At 38.3% G+C, this 19,995-nt stretch overlaps 1 long non-coding RNA gene across 11 annotated transcripts in view; it reads right to left on the minus strand.

Moving 5' to 3' along the window:
- The window catches only part of LOC134808600 (uncharacterized), a 180,905-nt gene that overhangs the window by 101,079 nt on the left and 59,831 nt on the right, over nucleotides 1-19,995 (minus strand). The window contains exon 2 of one of the 11 annotated variants that reach the window (XR_010151904.1): nucleotides 12,881-12,979. The exons of the other annotated variants lie outside the window; for them this stretch is intronic. This is a non-coding gene — a long non-coding RNA (uncharacterized LOC134808600). The remainder of the gene's footprint in view (nucleotides 1-12,880; nucleotides 12,980-19,995) is intronic. 11 annotated transcript variants of the gene reach the window in all.

The raw sequence follows: 19,995 nt of genomic DNA on the forward strand, positions 1-19,995 counted from the left end.
TGTGGTTCTATAAATAGATTAATTACATGTGTGTATACACACATATACAGAAACTGAGACAAACCTTCGGAAAACACATATATAGGAAAAAGCTTGAATACATATATTCATTTTTAAATAGTTATAAGTGGAAATAGTTATAAATTGTTGTTTTTCTATATTTTATTGTTCTAAATAGTTATATAGTAATCTTATTAAAAATTTTGAAAATTCCAAATATTAGTAGGCAATATGTTTAATATGGGACAAGCGAGTGAGATGTCTACCAACAAAGTTTGTGGGGTTTCTATTGCTGGAGATATCAAACTAAATAAGTAACTTCTGGTTCAGATGAAAAGAGTTGCTACAGTACAACATCCAGGGACAGAATACATATAGATTGGTTAACTAAAAGAACCTTGAAAAGTAGGAAGGAATCAATATGAGTAGGAATTATTAGGGTTTGTCTTATGCTGGAAATTAAAGTCGTCCATGTCCTTGAAGAGCTTGTGAAAAAACAACACACACACACACACAGAGAAGAAGGTTAAAGACTTGGGATTGTGGAACATCATTGGTAAAGTCAAAATCATAAAGCAATGCTTGTGTGCAGAGAGTTTCTTTCATACAGGTGCAGGAAATGTATCCTTTCTACAAGGTCTCCACCTTCCAAAGAGAAATCCAAGCCATGCAGGATTGTTTTTTTGTTTGTTTTTTCTTGTTTGTTTTGTTTTGTTTTTTTAGTCTGGATGTCTTTGTATCTAAGGTTGGGTAGTGGAAGACAAATCGTATCAAACTCTTAGACTTGTAGTTTAGAGACTCTGGTGTCTCTCAATAAATGAATCATCCTCTAGAATAAAACTTCTAAGAATAAAATAAGCAGTAATTTCAGTTTAGTTCATTTAATTCATTCTTTGCTTGAGTCTTAGCCAAACACACAGATTACTTATTTGGCCAAAGTCTCAGGCTAAATAATTATTATATTTTAATTGACTTCTTCCTGGACAGAGGCTGAGTTCAAATTATACGATTAATATTTACTTCTCAACTTCTAAGAATGTGTTCTTATTGAAATAGACATTCCAGTCAGTTGTACACAATTTGATTTGACTTATCTCAATCTTTATTTTCATACGGCAGGTGTCCATTCCCTCTCTTTCATTTCTATACCACTTGCTTTCCCAATCAATTCTTCCTCTTGGAGCTAGTTTTCTCTTTGTACCTAGCTCTTTCACTTGCCTTAGGAAATTGTATCTGTCTAGTATTTATCTCCTAAATGTGACCCACAATGCAACCTAAGCAGTCTTCAGCCTACATTAGAATAGATAATCCAGGGAAAAAGTCTTCTTCAAGGAAGTATCTCTATGCAGACACATGGCACATTTCCCTTTGGTTTGGGACGCAGAAATGCCAAAATAAAATAACACTTTTATTTCCAGTAAATCCAGAGCCTAAACCTTACTGTTTGCCCATTCTCAGACACGAGTACACTGTATCCTATGCTGTTACAAAACCTTTTCCCCTGAAACAATCCTCTTTCAATTAGTTGCTAAGTAGATTTCAGAGGTAGAATCCAAGCAACAACAGGGACGGAGCTGGGCATCCCAACCCTTGTAACTTGTTGATTCCTCAGGTGAACTTGAATTCTCTTCCTGAAGGTGAAATCTGTCTTCAGAGTCCACTGAGCCTTTTAGTCCCTTGAAAGTTCTTACAGTGTCTATAAAAATTTCTGCTCTTAACCTTTCTTGTGTTATAAAAAGCACAGCCACGTTCCTCATAACTATTTGATGTCTTATATAAAACCCTTTATAAAATAAAAAAAAAATCTCCCCAGATAGTCTCAAAAGAAAAGTTGCCCACCGTTGTCTTAAAACGGCATGCTTATCTAATATCGGCATGAAGACAGAGTCAGTGCTCTGAATTCTGGACTGCCCATGCTGGCATTGAGGGGCACTGTTAAAACCTGCCAGTTGCTAAAATATCCCTTCTACTCCATGGGGAGATAGTGTCATGAGTTAAAGCCAGAAAGGGAAAATTTTGGCCGGCATCCAAAAACAGTTGTAGAAAAGAAGGTTCTCTCTCCGACAGCATTCTGACATGCTTTCTTCAGTCTTGCCATGAAGTTGAAATCTTTCCTCAGGAGAGATGAGTGTATATATAAAGAGAGCATGCACGTGGTGGGCTCAGGAATTTCAAACATGGCCCAGTCTGACATAAAGGAAGGAAAGGGAAAAGGGGTAGGGAAGAAACCACTGAAGTTCCAGAAAGGGCTGTCAAAAAGTAAGCCATTTCAACAGGTTTGTCTTTGAAATATTTCTTCTGAGTGATTCTAGTATAATTGGACCCAATCCTTATATGATTTTATATGAAGCTGCTTGTTTGCTTGATTTCTGAAAGTTTGAATTTATCATATACATAATGATATATGTGATATACATGATAAAAGCAATTTTGCATTTATGCAGTAATTAGAACACAACACATTAGTATCCAAAGAGCAGCTAAGATATACAGTCAAAATTTTAAAAGCACAACTAGAAGGAAGAAATGGGAAGGGATAATAGAAAAATATACAGAAAAATTCCTCCAACCTCAACTGGCAATGCCACTGTCACAGAGAAGATGATGGTAGGCCTTTGTTATCACTTGGCTTACAGAGTCTGTGAGGAGGAGGATGGCAGGAGGGTGTGTCTGTGCATGCACATGCCAACATATACAGGCAGAGAGGGCCTGGAGAGCCCCTCAAGCAAAATAAAGTTTCAAAAAAGATACATATGCACCTCTTTTCTACACTCAAGGCTATATCTCTAAAGAGTAAGCAATAAATACTTGGCAAGCATCTAAATAATTTCATGAATGACTTTAATATTAACAGCAGGGAATGAGTATATTAGACCTTGATCAACAGTGTAGGTTTATTAAAGCTGTCTTAATTTCATGTTTTTTTATGTTTTGAATTTTAAGAAAGGGCAGAGGTTCTAATCCTAAGGACCTTCTGAATAAATGTTAATAAGTAAGCAGAGAAAGAGGCCATTGTATAATTGCTAAAAACTATTAAGAGTGAACTTCTAAATAAGCCTATGTAGCCATCAAAATCCACAATAAAAATATAAAGTGTCATTTTCTCGATTTGCCTATACAGTACGTTTCTAATCTCGTCTTGATTCTGTCCCTAGCTAGTTGTTGATCTTCTTTATGGAAAACAATTCCTCTGAATGTCAATTTCCTCATTGGTAAAATAGAAATAATAATACCTGTTTCTTAGAGTTATGTGATTTCAAATGGTACAATGTGTGTATCTTTAGCAGACTATAAAATGCTGGACACATGTTGATCATCATGAATAGTAGTAATATATCTGATCATTTCACTCACAAGATTGAAGAGAAGGGTTATTTCATAGTTTCTTAGATTTTAATCAGTTTTTAATGCACTAATTTCATGGTCATAAAATACTAGAGCTGAATGAGATCTTAGACATCATCTCATTCAAACTTCCTCATTTTTAAGGACCACAGAGTTTGTGGCGTGCTCAAAGTCAAACATTGACATGCATGGAATACAGATATTTTTAGGATACATATATCTGGAATGCAGGCTATTGTGAGCTTGTTAAATATTTCCGATAAGATTCTCTGACTGTTTCTAAAATCTGGCCTTAAAGAAAATTTCTGTAAACTGAATTTTCTGTTTACCATTAGTTCTTATAACACAAATTAGAAAAAAATGATCCCATGGGAACAGCAGTCGGAGACATCTTTTAAAGCTATAAATCCAATCCTCTCATACTCTTGCTTAAATCTTTCTATTGACCTTTGCTGGTCCTTATTATAAAAACCCCTCACCATCTCTTGCAAGGTTTACATGTTGTAATTCCTACTGGTTTAGACAAATTCATCTCTAATGAAACACCTCCTTCATGAATTACACTTTGACTCTACCCGCCTTTTTCATTTTCCTCCAAAATCTGAGGTTTGGGCTGTGATTTTTCCTTATATCATTGTATGGCAAACCTTTTGTCAGCTTAAGTGTCATCTCCTTAAAGAGAAATTTGTGACTGCCTCAGTCTCTTACCTGTTTCTCCCTATTTCACTCATGGTGCTCAGCCCATAAGGAATGGTCTTGTTTATGGATATTTTGCATGTTTCAGATCAGCCTCAGCCACTGGAACATAAGCTTTATTAGGGCAGCAATTATTCTGTTTCTTATACACCATTGAATCCCCAGTATTTAGCTAGACTAGCCAGCACTAACTACATATAATAGGAGGCACTTAATAATTAGTTGTTGAATGAAACAATGAATGGATGAATGAATAGATAAATGAGTCCGCCACTGTCACTTTTGATATGAAAGAGGCTAAGATGATGATTAGGATTGCTTTCACAGTAGAATGCAATACTGACCTGATCAAAACACTTTGGCAACCAGGACTGTGTTGGAAGAATTCTGTGAAGAAGGATTGGCACTTGATTGCAAGATGAAAGAACACCAAAGACAAACATCACTGGAATCAGAATTTCACAGGAAACTAGGCCTCAGTATCAGGTAGTCATTAATTGTATGAAAAATAAAAATATTTCAAGCACTATATTCTATGTAAATAGCATACAGGAAAGTTAAAAAGAAAAAAAGATACATAAGACACACCCTTTGACATAAATTTCATACATAAGACACACCCTTTGACATAAATTTCAAATCTGCTTTGTGATATAAAGTATAAATGTAAAACAAATTGTGTGAGAGTGAGTCAGATGGAACAGCTAATAGGTGCTCTGAATTTGAGAAGTGTTACCAACTTGCACACTGATAAAGTTTTATTTTGAAGGAAGGCTATTAAGTCATCTGCATTCATCATTTTGGGAAATAAGGGCTGTTGGGACCTCCTGATACTTATTTTATTCAGATACATAGAAGCAGAAGTGTCCATTTCCCTTTATTTCACCATACACAAATATATCCTACGATTATCCAAAATGACAGTGGAAACCATGTAGGTACAGGACACAGAGCTTGTTTGTGAAAAAACTGAGACATGGGCAATCTGTGTGTTTTATGGCTCTTACATTACCTTTTGGGGTTTGCTATCTCCTGGTCCATTTGCAAATGACAGAAGGACTAAGGTGTTCAGATGTGTTTAATTGTAGGTGATCAATTAACAGTGTGAATGAGACCAGAATGATTTCCTAGCTAGAGTATGAGTAAAACTAAGTCTCCTTACAGCTTTCTTCCACTAGACTGCAGTTGGTTATACTTCACATGTGATAAAGAAATAGTAACAGAGATACAGTAGAGTATAATATTTTAGCCCTTTCCTCCAATATTATCTTGGCATGTCTATCACAAATGGGGCTGGGTTGCTCTGGAAGCTTCTGTCAGAGATCAAAGCTTCAGGTCCCCGAAACACTATATCCGGCAAAGGACAAGCATCCACAACTGTAGGGTCAGGGCCCAATTCTGCTGGCTTGGGTTCTGATGACCCTTTCACCTTTGCAATTCTGTGTCCTGCCTGCTAGATCCAGGTAAAACATAGCTTGGTACAAAGTGATTGCAGTTTTTGCCATTACACCAACCTAATACATAGTCTTCTTTACTTTGGCTCAGTTCTATGAACCAGCACTTTTCACAGTATTGTGTATCAATGGTGTTCATCAAATATGTGGGTGGTTAGATGAATGAAGGAATGCTTGGATTTATTTGCAACCTGGCCTATAAATACATATGGTATCTGTCAGATAATTTTTTTCCTAAGCTACAATCCCGCTTTACTTTAGAAATCTGGGGAATAGTTGAAACATAGATATTGGAATGACTTGAGGCTTGGGTTTAATGCCTGCTCACCACTGCTAGGTTTGAGATCCTGAACAAGACCATCAATATCCATGAATCTCGGTCTGTCTATTTTTAAAAAGTAAGATCATACATTTACTTTCTTCTGTTAAGACCAATAAGTGAGATACTGTATATAACATACATTACTTTTCTTTTCCTGGCTATTTTGACAGGATTTTTTTACTCCTTGGTCTTAAAATTGGACTTTTGTTTGTTGGTGGTTGGACTTTATTTTTGTTTTCCCAAATCTAAGATTGTATTAAAGTATCTGATGCTTTTATCTACACATAATGTTGTGTTGCTATTTTTTTTTTTTTCTATCACTGACCTCTGCTGGGGGCAGGAAGCCAGGCAAAGCACTGGAGTAGGGGAGTCGTCTTATCCTGCACCTTAATATATATAACAACACACTGCCTTCTGGTATAATACGTCACGAATAAATTTGAAAATGAGATTTTATTTAAATTATTTTCTATTTTCCGAATTGTAACATTCATTTTGTAAAAAATATTCCCATTCGTCACTGTTTATTGTTCTCTAAAATAAAACTGTAAAATTGGAAAGGTGGTTAAGCTATTTATTTTAAAGCTAAGACTCTCTCATCATTCATATCTTTCCCCAATTTCCATCGTTCTATGACTCAGGATCTTTCTCCTTATCACTTTAACACGGCACCCAGGCTTACGGGCCATGAAAAACCTCATCGCGTCCTGGACAAGAGCAACCGTATCTCTTGGCAGCAGAACTGGGTTGGACGGTCCATTATCTGAGAAGGAGAGGGGAATGAGCACAACATTTAGAAAAGCTACTGTGGCAGACTCCGTGCAAATCAAAGATTTGTGGAAATGATCACATTTCTACTGCTCTCCTTCCCTCCACGGCACATTCTGCTCATTAATTCATTAATCTTTTTACCACCCCTGCAGCGAAGGCAACTATTATTAGCTTGGGTTTTTAGATGGAGAAATAGAACTAAAGTACAGTGAAGTTCGGCAACTTGCCCAAGATCACAGTGGGAGACATTGTTGGGAGTGGGATCTGAGCCCAGGCATTTTGTCTCCCAAGTGCCTGCTCTAACACGGAGAAATCCCCCACCTACCCTGTCCATTAGCATAATGGTTAAGAGAAACTGTCATTTTATTTCCTGGAGTTGCATTCACCTAAGCTGCTGAACTCTCCTGAACACACATACAGTTGAGTTGTTCTAACATTTACACTGCCAAACGTCTGCATAATTCCTCTCTTTTCCTTGTCTAACTGTCAGCAGCTGCCCTGCCTGACAGAATGCAGCCACTTGGTCAGGAAAATATAATTTTGAAAAAAACAAAAAAAGTACTGTTACTTTTCAGCCCAGTGCTATGAAAGAAGCATGATATTGTCACCTAGTGAAACAAATTCTGAAAGGAAAGTCATATCATATTATTTTTACGCACTGGTCCTCTCTGCGCATCCTATCCCAAGGTGCAAATGACATTTTGCTTTATCACCACGATGCTGATGATGAAAATGATCTGACAGTCAAGATGTTTGGCCTGATCAACTTGTAACCCTTGATTTGATTTCAGGATACCTGTAGAGATATAGATCAGAGAGTAAACCACTGGGGGCTGAGGGCCTGCCATGTGCCTACCACTGTGCTGGGCTCACTGATTGTCACAAAGCCACAAGGTGGGTACTTCTGCTCTAGTTACATAACTGAAGAAATAGAAACCTTGAGAGATGAGTTAGACCCAGATTGCTCAGCTACCAGCTACAGCTAGAATTTGAATCCACTTCTATCTAAATCACTCTAAATCATGTTAAATATATATATATATATTCACATTTTCCTATATATTCATATTTCATATATATTTTCATATATGTATGAAAATAAGCAATAAGCATGTATCAATGATATTTACTTTTATTTCAGTTGAACTCACCTAATAGAATCTTTACTTCTGAAAGAGAGGGCCCTTGCATTAGAAATTATTTGCTGAGCATGAGCAGATGGCTGTGCTGGGTTATTGGGATTTTGTGGATGTGTACACAGTTGATTATCAGGTCAGATTGTAATAACTGTTATTCTTGAGGTAGAAACGAAATGCACTAAAAGTGAGGTATCCCAGCCTAGACTGCTGAGTAAATGAATCTAGAGGCTGGATATGTGGAGAGGAATTTAGTGTTTGGGTCTATTAGAATCAAGGTATCCAAGCAGACAAATGTGTATTCATTACCTACCAAGTGCCAAGCAATGTGACAGGTCATCTCTCCATTCAGAAATGTTGAAACAGCTCAGAAGGAGGAGATGAGTTGTTCAAGTCACTAAGCTAGCTAGTGACCAAGCTAAGGCTGAGTCCATGTTCTCCTGACTTCTCAGCATAATTGTCACTGTGTCTCAGGGTTTTGTCCCCTACACCACACCTAAACTTTCTGCACATCTGCCAACCAATTAGAAAGCTTTCTCCTTTCTCTATCTTTCCTCTTTGTTTCTCTGATAAGCATCCTGTGAGAGGAAGGATAATTAGTCCTTCCTGGAAAATTGTTTTTAATTTCATATTTAAACTTGGCTGAAAAAGTTACTAAATGTAGTGATTTTCAGGATATTTATTTGGAAAACACATTCAGAAATATTTATACACCTATTATGCTATTTAGCATTTAGATATGAAACAAGCACCATTGTAACTGCAACTCCAGTTAAGAAAATACAGTAAGTCTTTTTCAGCACCTCAAAAGTTCCCATGCCACTCTTTCCTTTCCTGATAAAGGTAACCACTATCCTGACATATCAAATAATTCCCCCTATTTTTTCTCACAAACCTAATGTTGAACAGACAACACACCAAAATACTTGTACAATACAATTCTATTCATAAAAGTCAAAAGATAAAACTATCTGGCTTAGAAGCATATACAAGGGTGGCAAAACTACAAAGAAAAATAAGAAGTGATTTTTAAAATAATGTAAATCAAAACATGTCCTCTCTCTGCTACAGTTCATCAGCAACTTTTCTTTACCATAAAATAAAATTCTATTTCATTACTCTAACCCAGAAATGTGTGTGAAATCTGGTGCTGCCCACTTCTCTGACTTGACCTCAATGCATGCTCCCTCTCTAGCCTTTGCTTTCCAGAAACAACTTCAGACTGTTCCAAAAACAGAGCAAACTCACTGGGGCCTAGCGCCTTTCCCAGCCACATTCTGAGGACCTTCACGTTGTTGGTACCTGTCACTCAGTTCTCAGTTTAATGTCTCTTCCTAAGAGGGGTCCTCTCCCTCCACCTCCCATCTAAATTACCTTCTATTCACCTTCCCATATTTTCATCATAGCATTTATCATTACTTAATATTTTGTGTTTTGGTCTTTACCTATTTTTTGGACTATGTCTGTGTGACTCCACTAGAACATAATTTTCATGACAGAAGGACCACCTCTGTCTTGTCTGATGCTGTTTTTTTTTAGCAACAAAAACATTGCCTGACCCGTAGTAGATGCTGAATAATGCCCATTGAGTGAACAGTCAAAGAATAAATTGTCCCTTGTTTAGACTGCCATAGGTTAGGCTTTATGTCCCCACCCAAATCTCATCTTGAATTATAATCCGTGTAATCCCCATAATCTCCACATGTCAAGCGAGAGACCAGGTGGAGGTAACTGAATCATGGATGTTGTTTCCCCCATGCTATTCTCATTATAGTGAGTGAGTTCTCACAAGATCTGATGGTTTTATAAGGGGCTCTCCCCACTTCGCTTGGCACTTCTCCTTCCTGCTGCTTTGTGAAGAAGGTGACTTGCTCCCCCTTTGCCTTCCACCATGATTCTAAGCTTCCTGAGGCCTCCCCAGCCAGGCTGAACTGTGAGTCAATTAAACCGCTTTCCTTTATAAATTACCCAGTCTTGGACAGTTTTTTATACCAGCATAAAAATAGACTAATACAGATGGGAATCAAGCATCAAGAATACATACACGCTTCATTGAATTCTGAGCTTTGGGCTGAGAGCTGGCCAGTGAGAAGAACCAGCCAGATGAAGAGGACAAGGAACACTCTCTAACGAACTTTGTGCCAGAGGTGAGGCTAGGACATGAAATCTCGTCTTAGGATTCACAGGCAAGTAACGGATTCTACCTACTTTTTATAAGTCTCAACCCTACTCCCACCTTCTCGGTTATGGAAAGAAGCTTTTGATTATACCATCCCCTGCCCATTCTTTCTGTCCTCGCACACCAATAACAGGGAACAGGGGGAGCTAAGGAGTAGAAAAGGAATGTGAGAACTCAGCCCAGGTGAGCTGGGACTTTTGAAGACTCATCCTTCTCTGTGTCTAGTCCTAACTCATGCTGCAGCTGTCACCCAGCTGTGTTATCAATGGACCACAGGTCCCATTCAGGGTCAGGTGACCTTGTGAAGCAGAAATAATATGTCACAAAGATACAGTGTAATAAAAGATGCGTGCAAGGCTTGGCTGGCAAGCCAGCTTTTCTAAATAACATTCTGATTGCATTGGATGCCTCAGCAACCCCTCTATTCTTGCTGCCCAGGCACTCTGCAGCCAATATATGCACTGGATGATGAAAAGCCCAGGGACCCACTGGGCAAAAACCAAATCACATATCGGCAACATCGGCAAAAGAGCATATAAAGCAATCCTGTTAAATATTCAGATGTGTAGGGCCCCAGAGCATGACACACACTCAACTAAAAATGTACTTTTTTTAAAACCAGGAAACTTCAGATTACAAACCACTGTAATATTGTGCATTTTAAAGGAGAGTGCATCTAAGAAGGATTTGTTGCATATTGACCTATGAGATTTAAGTCATCGCCACCAAATCACACGCTGGTCTGGGACTGGGCTCATTGAATCACAGAATTAATCCCATACATTTACATTTTACTTCTTTTGTTGCAAATCACTTTCACAAGCATTATGTTGTTTGATGCTTGAAACAAAAACCCATGGAGATAAGTTTATTAGCAAGTTTATTTGATCCTTTACTCAGGACTAGGCAACAGATTATGCACTAGGAAAGATACAAAGAATAATTCACAATTTGAGAAAGAGGACACATGTAAAAATAGACAGATATTATCTCCTTGAGGGAAACTATAATGAAATGAGCATCAGAAGCATATCTAAGATAAAAGTAGAGTTTAACAGCAAGAACAAGCATTCATCATACACCTGTTATCATCAAGAAACAGTCCAGGTTTTAGGCTTACAACTGACACCCTACTCTGACACCCTATATTTGTGCTCAGAGCACAAATGAAAAGATAGAACACTTCAATAATAGAATAATTGTAAGTAAATTAATATAAGTAAGTGCCCACTGAGAAATCCAAATTATGAACATGTAAGCATTTGGAAGAAGATAGGCTAAATAGAAGAATTTTAGAAGAATTGGGTTGTGGGTTAATATTTGAAGGAAAGGTGATACAAGGATAAAAGTGTGAGTCTATGTTTTTGACAATGTATTAAGGTGTTTTATTAGTTGAGGGCTTACTTTTCACAAGGAGAACAATGTGAATTTTCAAGGATTACAAAGCTAACCAGTTAGAACCCAAATATATTGACTTCCCTGCTACAAAACGCTACCTCCAAATAAGTGACATGATCTGTTCATTGCAGTAATGATAGTCCCACTGACAAAGTAGGAAGCAGGAAATCTCCAGGGCAGGTAGGTGGGGATCCTGGATGAGGTATCTGAGCTGATTTAGAACATCAATAGGAGTCAGCAAGAGAAGACACGGAATAAGGGGATTTCTGATGGAAGAAAGAAAAAAAAATGAAAGAAGAAAGTCTTCCATGTGTAAAGCAGGGTGCCTTCCTTTTGGTAGCAAGTACTATCCAGGCACTGAGCCCAGCAGGGTCTTCATCTCTCTGCCTTTGCGACAATGTAAGGAAGAAAGGTCACAATGCACAGCCCACCAGGAGTGAGCGCTGCAGGAATCCAGAAGCAAGTGTCAACACCGAGCAGAGGAAATTACAGCACAGGTCCTCCCGTGGCCCTAGCCACAGGGGCGAGTCCTGAGGACTCTGCTTGTGACAAGATCCCAAGGATGCTGCAGCTAGGAGCAGAGCTGAGGCCTCTGTGAGGCTCCTGTCCTCACCAGTCAGAACTCCCTGGGAAGGCCAGACACATTGACCCCACTGTGTCCTCCAGGCCACACACTTGATCACACTTACCTGGGTCCAGAAGATGCTGCTCTTCAGATTCTAGTCAAGGTCAAAACAGAGGTTTAAGAATATCTGGGAACTGACAGCAAATAATGAAGATGAAATTGATATAAAGCCTCAAGTATAAGTACATTTCTTCAGCCTTCTGTATTTTTCCTTTATCCTCTTTAATTTTCTTTGATGGTTCTTGAAGGTTTGGCCAAATAATTAAGGTTAAGTATATTAGGTTTCATTGAACCACTTTTGTTCAAAGTTAAAAAATGATAGTTATACTTCTTGAACTTCCTTACTGAACTGGCTAAAGCAATGCTTTGAAGAAAAGGAATAGTCTGTAGCTATAGCTCACCATCAGGGACAATTACTCACTGAAACTTTCTTTGAAGAGAAACCCTCAGATGGTCTCACCTCTTATGTTATTGATAAGACATTCAGAATAAAAAAAAAGTGAAGAACTCATGTAAATAAATGTGACACTGTTATTTCCCCCCCCCCCCCCACTGTAATGTCAGAGAAACAGTTACTACATGGACACTAAGTGCAAAAGAAATAAAAATTAAGAAGAATCTGAGCAATCCATTCAGTCGAGCATCACTAAGTACATCAGAAGACACAGATCTGGGCACTAGATTCACCACTTCTAAGTTATGACTTTCTTAGAATCATCACTGTTAAATGTGGATAGCCTAATGGGAGCAGGTCAATTATGAAACGTGTATGCATGATCAGAGTATGCCGAAGGTCTCCCACAACCACCAGTGTAGTTATTGCTAAGCTATTAAGCCAGGGCCTCAGTGTTAACAGAGCCCTGCCTAGACCCATACAGGAATGCCGACTGACCGAGAGATCGGCTAGGTTAGTTTAAGACAAAGAGAAAACCTAAAATTGTGTATCATTTTTACCTGCACGAAGAAAAACAACTTCTGAAATTGCCATTGTAGAAAATAATGTAACCATTTCTTCAGACTGGCTTTTGTTTCTTTTTTCTCTCTGATGTTTTTCTGTAAATGGATTATTCAGGCAAGTGAAAAAGGCAAGTGAAAAAGCAAAATAAACAAATAAATAAATAAATAAACAAACACTGCTACTGTTTTCAAATTACAGCAACTACCATGGCTGTAGTAATCCTTGATCAGTGCTGCCACACTTCAGTAACAGTATCCCATATACTTCCTTCTTACCAGTAATCCTTAAAGTATGGGATGCATATATATGTATATATAATTTTTATCAGAACCTTCAAAACTGCATTTATGAGAGAAGAAATCTGCTATATGAATTTGAGGTTTAGTTCTGGCAAAAACACAGGAAAAAAATAAATCCTAAAATACAATTGTGACAGTATTGTTAAAAATATTGAATCCAGTTGACATCCTTTCTTCTGCCTTTTTTTCCCAAACACTGGGATAGGATATGGCTGTTGAGTCTGTCAACTGGAAAATCCTTCCTAAAGGGCAAAATGCAACATTATGGATCACAGTCAACCAAAAGGGGAAAAAATAAAGTAGAAAATTGTCCTCCAAGCTGATAAAAACCCACCTGCCTCCCATAACAAGGCAGAGCCATTCTTCACCACCTCTCATCCTGAAGACATTTAGAGGGTTATAATTTTCAGTTCTTTTTTCTCTTATTCTTCTTTCTTTTTCTTGGTGGGAGGAGGCAGTTCTGAAAGAAGCTACTTGCTGAAGACTGAGAGAAGATGGCCTGAACTAATTCATCTTGTGACCTTTTAGTGCCTTCACACTAGGGTGATTTAATAGCACTTAATCTGTCAAAAATCTGAAGTTTTGTAATAACTGTATATTAAACCAGTTTTTATGGAGCATTAGTGAAAGTCCTTTCAGTTTACAAAGAAAGAGAGAAAGAAGAGAGAAAACTTGCAATGTTTGTCCTCATTAAACTTCCAGAGACTCCCTACTGTATTCCTGTGCCATGCAGTGACTGACCCACAAGGCAGTCTTGTCCCTTCATTGTAGGGTGTCCCAAGGAGGGCTGGACCATAACTGGCCTGACCAGAGTAATGTAGGCTGGGTCATGCTGCTGATTCTGGAAATGGATTTCTTATTAAGAGCCACTGGGAAGATGCATGGGCAAACTCCACACCATTGGGCCTTGTGACTCTTTTCGATCCAGAGTACTTTGCTGCAAACTGAAAGGTGTTGTGATTGGTTTGTCTTGGTGTGTGGCTTTTTCCAATATTAACAACCAATTCCCCAACACCAATTGGGTGTCCAATAATTCAATTTAATTCTGACATTATCTAATGTCAGATAACGTCAGTTACTGTTAGGTCCCACAAGTTTAAGAGAGAAGTCCCACAACACTGCCCTTACTGCCAGCCACAAGCCCAGGTGACCAATACTTTCCCCCAGCTGACTACAAATTTGGGGGTTCTCATGATCCTTCCACAGGTTCAGTAGTTCGCTAATGACTCACAGAATTTGGGGAAGTGCTTTACTTATGTTTACTGGTTTATTATAAAGGACACAACTCAGAAACAACCAAATGGAAAGACACATAGGGCAAAATATAGGGCTGGGGGGCACAGAGCTGCCATTCCCTCTCTAGGTATGCCACCCTCTCAGCACCTCAATATGTTCACCAACCTAGAAACTCCTTAAATTCCATTGTTAAGAGTTTTTATAACCCAATCTCCAGCTCCCTTCTTTCTGGAGGTCAGGGCATGAAGCTGAAATTTCCCAAACTCTAATCACCTGTTTGGTGTTTCTGGTGACCAGAACCATCCTGAAGCTATATAGCAGCACCTCCCTCAACCCCACTACCTGACTCTACTCAGGAGTATAAACTTATATGTAGTGAAAAGGATTAGAGGTTGGGAAATAAAATTAAATAAATATTTTATTTTACCACAGTCTGTGCAGTCTGAAAAAGCCAGGTTAGAAATGTTATCTTGAATGGGCCTAAAATTTTACTTTTTAAAATAGTGCACTTAAATCCACCTGCTGTTCATGCTCCTGTTTGTCTCCTTGCCATTAAGCCAGATCCTTTTTTTCCATATCTGTTTAATACCATCTCCCTACCAACCATCTCCTAGTGTTCAGTTTCAGCTCACCCTTCACCCAAGCCTTCTTTTCCTGACCTCCCAAACCTTACCACCTTTACCTCCCTTCCCCTTTTCTGAGTTCCTATGTTACCTGGAATCTGTGACATAAGCTTCATTCATGTTGGATTGTCCCAATTGAATCATAACTTCTGTCTTGTTTGATGTCAAATTAGTAATAGATGGCACATTTAAGTCAGAATAAATTGAGGAAGATTTAATAGAAGAATTATTTTCAAAAGTGGTGATCAGGTACAAGAAAACCAAAAGGACACCAAGGCTAGCAATGGTCCTGTTACCATTCCTAGGCCTGAAGAGATGGAGGAAGCAGCTAGTGCCAGACCTGGACAAAGAGAGTTGTACAGAGATGGACTCCTTTAAAGGAGCCGTGATTTCTGCTAGAGAAATGGAATTAACCCCAGGTAATACCACAAAAGGGGATAAGGGAATGATGATCTCAAACCCGTTCTCTAATTTCTCACTAGGGCTTGCCATTGGATGAATCAAACATGGAACCATGGGCAAGTAAGCCCACTGATGAGTTCGTAGAGGTCAGCCCCTAGGACAGAGAGAAGGCAGAGAGCAGCTCTGGAAGTACAGTATCACAGAGAATAGTTTAATAAACAATCTCTGAGGCATGGATCCAGAGGCCTATAGAAACTTCCCAAATCCAGATAGACTCTATTCTATGGTTGTCATACCCCAGTGCATCTTTACATCCTCTGTCTGCCTGGATACCTTAAAGAAGCACAGCAGAAGTTCTCCCAGCAACACCATATTTTGATATGACTCTCTTTCCTTTTTCTATTTTTAGGGAAAGGGTCTTGCTCTTTTCCCTAGGCTGGGATTTTAGGTATGTGCCACCACATCCAGCCATTTCTAAAGAATTTTTGTAGAGATGGGAGTCTCACTAAGTTGCCCAGGCTGATCTCAAACCCCTGACCTCAAGTAATCCTCCCATCTTGGCCTCCCAAATGATCTCTTCATTGACTGACATTTAGCAAAAAGAGCAAAAGGAACTAAGGGTCTATCAAGGATTTAAAGTAGCAAACACAAAGGCCAGGGAACAATACTCTTCATGTCTTCTATCTTTAAGATGCTCTTTCTCTTAGTTTCCACAAAGCTGCCTTCCATTTTTTCTCTTTCCTCACTGCAACTCCTGGGCTCTTCTGCTAGTTCCTTCTCCTTCATGCATTCTCTTTGGGCTCTTCTGGCTTTTGTTGTTGTTGTTTAGTTTTTTTATTCTACACCTTTTTTTTTTTCTTTTGTTTTTGGAGACAGAGTCTCACTCCCACCATCCAGGCTATAGTGCAGTGGCACAATCATGGCTCACTGCAGCTTCTATCTCCCAGGCTCAAGTAATCCTCCCACCTCAGCCTCCCGAGTAGCTGGGACTACAGTTGTGTGCCACCATGCCCTGCTAATGTTTTGTACTTTTTGCAGACATTGGGTTTCATCGTATTGTCCAGGCTGGTCTCAAACTCCTGGGCTCAAGGGATCCTCCCACCTTGACTTCCCAAAGTGCTGGGATTACAGACTCGAGCTACTGTACCATGCTACACTTTCTTACTAAAAGAGCACTCAGTTGTCATGACTTTAATACAATGGATATGCTTATACCATGGAAAAATTTTAAATCTCAAATCAGACCTTTTTGGTAAATTTGAAGCAAGTATATAAAGCTCCTGACCTAGTAGCTCTTGTTGAATGTCTCACATATATCTCAGGACTCATCTTTGCAAATAAACTGATTCTTCATTTTTTCCTAACTCATTTAACAGTAGCTCTAGCCAGGGAGCTGTCCAAGCCAGAAGTAGGGGTCATATTATCTCCTTCCTCCTCTATCTCCCACCTGGAAACTATGCCAAATTCTGCAAACTCTCCTTTGCCCAGAGGATACATATTTTTTTCTATTCTAACAAAGTCATTTTCTCATCCAAACAACCACCATCTCTACTGAACTACCAACTGACCTATCTTTCTGCTTCTTCTCTTTGTTCTCTGCAAATCACTATCCTCACTGCTGGCAAAATGTGCATGTTAAAGGGCTAATCCAATTCCGTATTCTTCTTAACGCCCTTTACTGGCTTCCCCATGCACTTGAAATCAAATCCAAATTCCTTCCTCTGGTCTACAAGACCCTACATAATCCATGATCAGGCTCTGCCTTTCTCTACAGACTAACCAACCTGAATGACCCCCTAACACTCTACTCTTCCATCACTCTTTGACCTACCAAACTCATTCCTCTCGGAGAACCTTCATTATAGGTGCTGAATGTTCTTCCTGAAGAACGTTATAGGTTGCAGTTCAATGTTACCTTTTCAGAAAATACATTTACTGATTGTCTCATGTAAAATAAATCTCCATCCTGTTGACTCTTAAATCTCCTACATGAGAAAATGACTGTTTTGGAATAGAGGAAATTATGTATCCTCTGGGCAAGGGAGGGTTTGCAGGATTTGGCAGAATTTACAAGTGGAGGATAAAGAGGAGGAAGGGGACCATATGACCCCTGCTTCTGACTTGGAAAATTCCCTCGCTAGAGCTACTGTTAAATGAGTTAGGAAACAAATGAAGAAGTAGCTTATTTGCAACAATGAGTTCTGAGATGTATGTGAGACAATCAACAAGAGCTACTAGGTAAGTCAGTTTCATTCTTTCAGAGCCTTGTCACTAACTGAAATTATACAATTATCTGTTAAAAATCTTCTCCACTAGAATGAGAATCCCTAGAAATAATCAGTCTTCACTGCCTAAGTAAAGGCTGGTGCATAACAGTTCCTGAATAAATAAATATGTTTTATTCTGAAATTAGTAAATGAATGAATAAAATAAGTCAGGAATAAAAGGAAGTTCTTTCTCTAGTATTTCTTTAATTCAATTAATTAAGCACCTATCTATAATAACTTAATATATTAGTTGCTCATATAAAATATTTATTTTTCCCAAATACAATGAAAGATTTTGAAGGCTGGAGAATTTTTTATATAAGTTTCAGTCCTCATGGCTTTCAGCACATTATTTGCAGCCTAAGTGTTGCTAAGTAAATATTTGTTGAATGAATAAGTGGAAGAGTCAAATGGGAGGGAATGAAGGAACAAAGTACCTTTCTCTTCATATGATAACAAACTCAGCATCCAAAATAAACAGCTCTAGCCAACAGCAGCTTGAACACATCTGCTCATGGCTACTATCTTCTTCTTCATGCTTAATATTCTCCCCCGGTGTTCCTTATTTCTTTATCGTTTTAGCCTTTGCACAAAATCCAAAGAAACAAACAGGCACAACTTAAGACCTCAGAGAAGCTTGGTTAAAGGATGAGAAACAGAGGTAAGTGGTGGATATGATTTAAGACAGGTACTTCAGACTCCATAAATTTCCTCAGTCAGCATTAGAGCTGTTTAATATTTTACACAGCATTACTTGCCTAGGTGTGACATCCAGAAAACCTCATAAATGTATAAGCTTTCTCTTTTGATTTGTTTTCTTCTCCTGGCATTAGGGATGATTTCTGCCCATACTGCCTAAATTCTCCTCCTTCCCTTTTTACTTGTTCGCCTCAATTATAAATATCTGAAGTTTTCTTTGATTACGGTTAAGAAAAAGATTCTAGATCATTATCTTTATTAATTTAAATAAAACATGGAGATTACAACAGAGATCATTGCTTTATGCCACATGAACATGGGAAGTCTGATGAGTCCTGCATTCATTTACTCATCCCTCAGTCAGGATCTACTGTACTAAGTGTGTTGAAATAGAAACAGAGATTAATAAAAACAGGTCTATCTGCACTTTCTTCTCATGACATAGGTGTTGGACAAAGATTTCAAACTGGATTTTAACACAACATCAAAGTCCAATTTGTAAACTTGAGGCTTTCTTTTTCCCATAACCAACCCATATTCAACTCTATCCTATGTTTCATGCTGGTTTCTTACTAACTGCATGGAGTGTGTGTATACGGTAAGTGTACGTGTGTGTGTGAGAGAGAGAGAGAGAGAGAGAGAGAGAAAGAGAGACAGTTCTGCTTCCTACTGGACTTTAGATTCCATTGAAAGAAGAGGTAATTCCTGCACATTTTACATACCTCCTGCATGCCTCCCAAATACAGTTTGGATATATAGCAGGCACAAATAATCAAATAATTCTATAACATTTCATTACATTTATATATTTTTGCAACTCAATTCAATTTGGCTTCAAGCTTTCATTTGCCAAGTTTAGAGAGCTCCATTAGCAGCCATGTTCTATGCATCAATTTTACTCTCTGAGGTCCTCATAGGACCATGGGGATTACAAAGTTTTGGAAATGGGGGAAATGCTCTGGTCATCACCCTAAGCTCTCAGTACTCACTGAAGGTTCTGTTGCTAGCTGGAACCCTCACCGCAAGGCTGGCTATAGGCCCCCTTCTACTGTTCTAATAATTCTAGTACTTGTGATCATGCTCCATATGCATTCATCAGACCCAAGCATTTCCTATCCAATAACCTGTTCCACCCTGTAAATGCTGCATGTAAGCAGGCCAAATGCCTCTAATAAAACAAATGAATCCCAGTTTTTTTTTTCTCAATCTTTACTCTCCTCTGATACTCTAATATCTCCCCAGTAATTCAGTCCCTACTTATTCATTCCAAAAATTACCTAAATGTTGGTTCTCAACCTTATCAAACCCAACGCATCTATTTATAAAAAATAATACATTATATTTGTAACAAATATTTTATAATGCATCATTTTTATACTGAAATAAAATTCATAGCCTACTTGTTTATGTGATTTCACATAAACCAATAATAAAATTAATAATTCAAATATTTGCATTGACAAAAGGTTAGACTTGGTTGGATAGAGATTTAGAGAAATGAAAGATAACTCAGGAGAAAATACCTTGATTATACTAAACTGTGGTGAAAAAATGGAAATATAGCATAGAACACAAAAGACATAGA

Source organism: Pan troglodytes, chromosome 17 (genome assembly GCF_028858775.2).
Source record: "Pan troglodytes isolate AG18354 chromosome 17, NHGRI_mPanTro3-v2.0_pri, whole genome shotgun sequence".
Lineage (NCBI taxonomy): Eukaryota > Metazoa > Chordata > Mammalia > Primates > Hominidae > Pan > Pan troglodytes.